General features: G+C 44.5%; 1 protein-coding gene across 1 annotated transcript in view; it reads right to left on the bottom strand.

Annotated features, from left to right (window-relative positions):
* ptprn2 (protein tyrosine phosphatase receptor type N2) overlaps positions 1-7,605 on the bottom strand; it is a 129,776-nt gene that overhangs the window by 43,708 nt on the left and 78,463 nt on the right. The gene's annotated exons all lie outside the window — the stretch shown is intronic.

The raw sequence follows: 7,605 nt of genomic DNA, 5'->3' as shown, positions 1-7,605 counted from the left end.
AACGAGACACGGATGGGTCTGTCTGCACCGATGTGCCCGTCCAGGCCAGTCCCTCATCAGATGCAGGATGCCGCAGTGAAAATCCGCCCCAATGAATTCAGGGGCTGATTCCAAGTCTGCAGACCAACAGAGTCTGAATTACGGCCGTAGATCTCAGCTCACCTGATATATTTTGCATTAAAAAAATGTTACTATGCTATGAATTGAAGAAATCCATTAAAGTAAAGCCAAAAATGATTCAAGTATTAGAATAAACTGGCAGACGTAAAATGACGATCCAGTGACCCTTCCCACCCCACAGCCGTAGCAGCAAGAATGACGAGCTTGGCTTTGGTGCCTTGATCAGAAGCTGGCCAGTAATTGGACCTTGGAACAGAAGCACCCTTGTTACCCGCGACTACCGTGATTGGTGCGCATGACGACTGCGGTCTGATTGAACATGGATGTAGCCGTTGCATGTTCGGGCCCCTTCGAATCGGCGCCACCCTTCCCAGGGGCCACAGATGCCCCACAGACCAATCTGTATCAGCATCGGTTTGGGGAGGAGCCCCTGCTTCAGGGTGATACCCGCAGAGCCAAACTCACCAAGCCAGCAGTGAGGCTATCAGCCCAATGGAACATGGACCAGGAGGTAGACCCCCCCCCCAGGTAGGAGGATATGTGTGCGGCTTTTAAATGGACAAACACGTCGGAAGCCCCGCAGAAATGATGCAATCACAAGCAATTAGATGATAAAGGCGACCAAGGTCAGAAGGAGGGGGGGAAGCCACACCCACCCATCCCCTCATCCTATAAGGTGCCTTTGGACCATGTGACAGGAAGTGCTCGCTCATCATATTAAGAGGCACTCGAAAAATCAGCAGCAGACACGCGTCCCGCTGATTCCTGACTGGCGTGAAGCAGGCCGCTCAGGGGAAATAACCAAGATGCATTTTAATAGCGCGCTAAACAGTTTGTGTCCTGATTAAACTCGGGACAATTTACCCACGGAACAACAATACTAATATCACAGCTAATCATCATTTAAATAATAAAAAAGTACATCAACACCCCCCACCACCCCTGAAGCTCTACTGCCCGCTTTGCCTTATTACACCCAGGGATCCCGCAAAACAGGGGGCGTGTGTTAACAGCGTTTTACTATTAATGAAGACGGACACCGGTGACGCTCCCATGATGAAATGCACCGGAGGGGTGGGGCTTAGAGAGTTCCATTAAATCCCACCGCCCCCGCCCCCCAATCGTCACCCAGATTCAACAATGATCAAATGACCAAATCTACTATTCAATTATAATACTAGACTATGGTATAATATCAGACTATGGGCTAAAATGCTGAGAGCAGCCTTATTGTTGCATCCAAATTAAGGAGATATTTGGCCATTGTCCTGGGGATTTTAAATGACTTAGAGCAGAGTTTCTCAACGTTGTCCTCAGGGGCCCCCCAGACAGCTGGGAGGAAGCAACAACGTGGACTGTCTGGGGGTCCCTGAGGACAGGGATGAGAAACACTGATTTTGACTAAATGACTGGATACCTGTGACGTTATTGGAGGAACTGCACAACTCGCGTAATTAAAACAATGCAGTGCTACCATTGTTTTTGCTGCGACTCGGTACCAATTTATTCTGATTTTGAAAAACGCACTTTTTTACTCAAACAGCTGCAGCACCTCGGCCGTTACACACGTACGTCCGCAAAAGGCTCCGATTTAACTGAAAACCAGCTCCTGCCACATGTGTTTGTTTTACCGCAATTTTAATTACGCAATTCGTTCAATCAAGAGCTAATTAAAGGACAATTAATTAAAAGCTCAGCTGGAATGAAACCGAGGATACGTCGTGTACTGTTAGGCGCCTGTTTTAAGCCTAGTGAAGCGGAACGTGATTAACCTCAACTGCTCAAGTGATAAAATGCAGGAAATATGTGGCGGAGAGTTAGATTTGCTTTGAGTAAAAGTGTCAGATTTCCTAACGTAAACAGCTTGACAACATTCACAAATCTTACCCTGGATCAGCTTATTGCTATTACTGGAGAAACCATTAAATGCACATTTAATATTTAATAGCAGAGAGATTAAACTAACAATTAACAGTTTCATCGGCATCAGTTTACATATTGCATCAATGCAAACGTCCGACTAAGTGCTTCATATGAATTTAAGCGGTGAAACATTTTCCTTCTGCGCATTAAGGCTAAAATTAGCCTCAGCCTGGGAGAGAGGCATTAGAACGCGTGATGCAAACAGCAAGGCCAAGCACTGGTGATTTTTTTTCCGGAAAACAGCTCCGGGGGCCCTTTAGGTAATAAATGAAGCCTCTCTGAGATTTGTAAACAGACGAGCCCCCCTGTCACGGCGTGCAGGTCTGCCGTGGAAGACGTCTGAAAACAAAGTCGCTTAGCAAACGTGCAGTTTGCTGGTGATTATCTCCAAAATGAAGAAATTATGGAATTAGGTGATACAATGACCCCCCCCCTCTATTTTCTTCATAAAATTTAGCGGCTAACACAACAGGCACTTTCAAATAATATTAGGAACTCATTTATTCATGTATACAAAGTTTGTGCACCTGTTAAGGCAGAAATGTGTATTTGGAAGAGTCTCCATGGAGACAGACATACCAGTTGATGACAGTGACAGGCATCACCAGTAAACCAGCCCCTCTTTTAACTTGGGGAGAGGCTTGCTGATGAAAACAATTTGAACAGTATGAGGTCACCGCTGACCTTTACCGTGAGTGGTCCCCGTTGTCTTTTTTTTTTTGGGGGGGGGGTCCCCTCCACCCCACTCACCGTATGTTGACATTATATGCATGCATTTAAGTACCTGCAGTCCAGTTCCATTATGTGGTTAACTGACAGTCGTGAAGGTTCCCCGGAATAGAGGTATGACACAATTTCACCACCGAGACCCTTGACGGGTGCGCACGCGCAGGCACACGCGCACCCCAGCCTGTTTAATTTACCCGACGCCTCCTGTACTGCTCGATAATGCGGAGCGCGGGGATTTCCTGATTAACGAATGCCCAAATGTCAGTAAGCCTTAATTTGGTGACAAATGGCTTTAATATCATCTACCAGCCGCACACCAAAGGAAAAAAACAGCACACACACACACACACGCACAGTTAACATTTTGCGTCAGCAAAGCCGGCGAATGCGAAATGACTCGGACTTCTGGCTTTTTTTTTCTTTTTTTTTTGAGAATTTTCTGCTTTTCACAGGAGAACGCAGGCGCCAGCCGGAACAAGGAGAGCAAACGGTACCTGCTGGACCAAACAGTGCGTGGCATTAATCCTCCGGGGGGACCGAATTACCAGGAAGGCATGGAACAGCACTATAAATGCTAATGACCGGGGGCTTCAAAAAAGTCGCCGCCGTCGTAGCGGACGTCCAGGTCCTCCGCCGGGCAGGCTTAAACCCGCAGTCGCAGGACGGGCTGTAAACTATGTGTCTGAACATCACAATACCAAATTGTCCCTTAACATGCTTTTACCCAGAAACCCTTGCGGACTCATCATTATAAACGTTTCTCTGGATGCACTGAAGCAATTTAGCTCGTGGGAGTTTTACTTACGCAAAAAAATGTTCCGAAGGCAGAAGGGACATTTTTGCGTAAGTAAAACTCCCATGAGCAGCAATTTAGGCTGAGACGGGCACCTCCAGAGCTATCCCAGCATGCCCCTGGCCCACCAAATTATGCGGGTTGAGCGATTTTTAATCAATTAACTCAGTTTTTTAATGACTACACCCTCTACAGTCCAAACAGTGCAGTAAAGCAATTCTAGAGAACAATAGTGCAATTCGAATTTAGATTTAAATTTAGATGTATTATATTATTCATTTATTATAAGCGACATTATTTCATAATTGCAAGAATTAGCATACTGCAATTTGCTACTTTCACACAGAGTCGAAACAGAATAAAAACCAAAAAAAAAAACATTAAACTGTTTGACTAATTAGCTAGGTTGTGTTTTATTTTGATTAACTCCTAATTATCCTTCTGTGGCTAAACTCAAATAAAACAAAACCAAAGCTGTTTTCAAAAGCTGCAAAAATGTCATCTGAGTTCTAAGACTTCAACAGATAATACAGTGTCTCTGCTCCTTCGAGCTGAAGATGAGAACCAATTAAAAAAAAGACAGCAAATACTAATCAGGGATGTGGCTCAATTATTTTTTGCCATTTGTGGACAATAGAGGTGTCCTTTTATTTACAATACATTATTCTATGAGTTCTTCCTCCCTAATAATTTCAAACTGAAAAAAAATGGTTTATGTTCATGAGGAAAAAAAACTGATTAATAAATTCTGCAGTATGGTGACTGTAGACGAGCTTTTGCTTTGACCAAAACATTAGAGGGTGAATTGTTTGTACTGCAGTTTAAGGTCTGGACCAATGAAAGAAATGCTGCAGGTTCAAGCCTCAGGTGAACGTGTCTCTTTTGTGCCATTTGAAAGGGTTTTTTAATCGCAACTGCTGTGCTGTTCTCTGAGTATCGTATAACAGCCACTTGTGTTACATTGCGACCAGTCCATCATACTCCTGTGTAAAAATAGTCAAAAAGCTGTTTATTGGAGGAAGGGAAAACGAGTAATTTTTGATACATTCCAGAGACTGTAGCAGTAAAATATATCTCCATTCGTGTAACTAAGCCATTTCTGACTTCTGTGTTCACGCAGGAATAGCTAGAACACCGACACACTAACTGGATCAATAGTCACTGCTATGACATAACAGGACACCATTAGAATGAAGCAGCCATGCGGTTCCCGCGGCAATTCCGCCTCTCACCCTGTCCCTCCCCATTGGCCGCTCAGAGCCCTGTCCCTCCCCATTGGCCGCTCAGAGCCCTGTCCCTCCCCATTGGCCGGACCGGCCGCTCAGAGCCGTTCCCGCCCGACACCTGTCCAGCATGCAGGATTGATCCATCCTTCGATTTGCCTTAATCTTATCTTGGGCACCATCTTCATGCTGCCTGTCAGAGTCGAGGGGATTTACACATCTATGACATATGTCATGTATGTAGCACAAGGCCCTGATGGACACCTCTAACTTTCATTGTACCAATAATCCATCCATCTTGGAACTGCTTATGTTGGTCAGGGTTGTGTGGGGAAGCCAAACCAATCCAATTATTTATAATTTTTTAGGGCCCTTTTCACTCAGGGACCCTTGGAATCACTCATGGGAGTTTTATTTACACAATAATGTTTTGAGGGCATAAGGGAAAATGACTGGTTCAGAGAGATAACCAATCAAACTGTAGAGGAGGTGAGTTCAAGCAACTAGAGGAAGCAGGACCAACCAATCAGATGTCTTAGTCCTGCCTCCTTTCGCTGCTTGGACCATTTTTCCCTCTCCCCTCAAAAGTAAAACTCCCATGACCCTTATCCTGCGTTCGATTATCTCTGTCTGAGTCGGATCTCGGATAAAAAGGTCAAGAAAAAACGTCACTTCCCGTCAGAAACACGCCTCCTTTCCCACGTTATTGTCCGAGAGAATTTCATTGTCCTATGATGCGTTCGATTATTTCTCTCCAACTCGGAACTCGGACGAAAACATCATGAAACGTCACGAAAAATGTCACTTTCTGTTGAAAACACGCCTCTTTTATGACGTTGATGTCGGACAGAATTTTCTTGTCCGAGTTGCCCCTGTGACGTAATTTCAACATGGCGGCTTACACACTCAACAGTAATTCTATTTTACAAATCTTTAAAAATGTTTATTTTGTTAAATTAATAATTATTATTTATAATTATGAATTATAAATGTAACTGAACGTGGTCGATAAAGAGAATACCATATCGTGACCGTAAACAGTATCCTAGCATGTAATATCAGATTTTTACCAGACTTGTTAGTGTTTTTGGTTTGTTTGTAGTTTGTTTGCCTCTCGAAAAAAGAATATCGCTATGAATGGACTAAAATACTTTAGAAAGTTTTTAATGTGGTTTGACGAGTTCCTGTTTCTTGTTTGTTTGTCGGAAACAATAATCTCACTCAAAATCTGCTAAAATATAAAGCAACAACACACATCAGCGTGTTCATGGAGGCAGCCATGTTTGTTCCGAGATGTGTCGCTCGAACGGGAAATTGGTTGGACATGACGTCATGTACCTCTGAATTTCTGACTTTCCGAGAGGTAACTGAACGCAGGATAAGAATCATCCTTACTTCCCCCCACTTTACAGCACATAGGGGCACAAACCTGGAATTGGATGCCAGTCCATCAGAAGGCAATAAATACTACTACTACCACTACCAATAATAATAATAATAATAAATACTGGCATCGGGGCCAGGGAGTCTTGTGCATCCTAGTAAAGGCACCAAACTTACCGCTACTCCCCAAGGTAAACAGTTAGGGAAAACAGATTAATTGAACATTATTCATGGTAATAATAATAAATGATAATATGGAGCTGTTAGTAGTTTGGCATCAGTATCAGCTGCCCAGTCGCACTGCCCCTCCTGGGCTCCAGCCCTGTGTTTGTACCTCCCCATCACAGACTCTGCTCATAAACCTGTCATTTAAATGGGAGACTGTGTGTCAGGAAGGCACCTCCTCCCCCTCCGTCAGAGACGCCGCAGGTAGGCGAGGGACCTGTCGCCGAATCGGACCCATTCAGCAGAGCTCTTCACTGTCACTCTCCGCCTTCTTGCCTCGATTTGAGGGATGTCACAGGTTAATTTATATACCTCTCCATTCGGAGGTAAAAGCTTTATAAAGTAACGTTATACAACAGTGACACATTGGGGACACTTTGTTTCCACTAATGACGTGGCGCGAATTAATTTCAAAGCCGACTCACAGTTACTTTACAGAAAAGAAAGGAAAACACGAGAAAAATTCTCCACCTCTGTCTGTTTTTGGTGGTGGATGCTGGAGTTACCTACCGTTTTCAAGTAAACAGGCAGAAACACACACACGTACGAACACACACACACACACACAGAGGTTTGTATCTTTGTGGGGACTCTCTGTTCATTTCTATGGGGAAAACTCTAATCCCAACATGACGACCTTAACCCCTACCCATCCCTAACCTTAACCATAAGTAACCAAACAACACAGAAGACTTTCTGAATTTTTAGTTTTTCTGATTGCAGTCACAGATATTTGTGAGGACGTGAAAATGGTCCTCACAATGTCAAAATAACTGGCTTTTATTACATTGTGGGGGGCATTTGGTCCCCACAATGTAATACAAACATATTCTACATATACACACACAGACCCGCAAACAGGTAACTACGATCTAATGCGCATGTAGTAATGGGTGTGAGGAAACAATTAACACAGGAGAGCCAGCAGGGGGTGACAGCCAGTGGGGGGTAGGGGAGTGTCAGGCTGAAGGGGGCTCGTTGAGGGGGCGCGCTGACCCAGGAGGTGACCCAGGCGTTTTGTTCGGTTGTTATCAACAGCAGCGCCAGTTGCCAGATGCTCGATCCGCTGAGCAGGACACCTCCAGAGCGATCCCAGCATCCCCTTGGCGGCCCCGGCTCATCTGCATATCTGACCCTGTTTGGTTGTGGCGCCTCGCCTTTAAAATACTCGCGGAATGGTTTTATCCATTAAATAATCTGATCAGTCTG

The sequence above is a fragment of the Brienomyrus brachyistius genome, chromosome 4 (genome assembly GCF_023856365.1).
Source record: "Brienomyrus brachyistius isolate T26 chromosome 4, BBRACH_0.4, whole genome shotgun sequence".
NCBI lineage: Eukaryota > Metazoa > Chordata > Actinopteri > Osteoglossiformes > Mormyridae > Brienomyrus > Brienomyrus brachyistius.
Note: the sequence above shows the minus strand (reverse complement) of the source record. Positions and strands in the feature narration are given on the sequence as shown.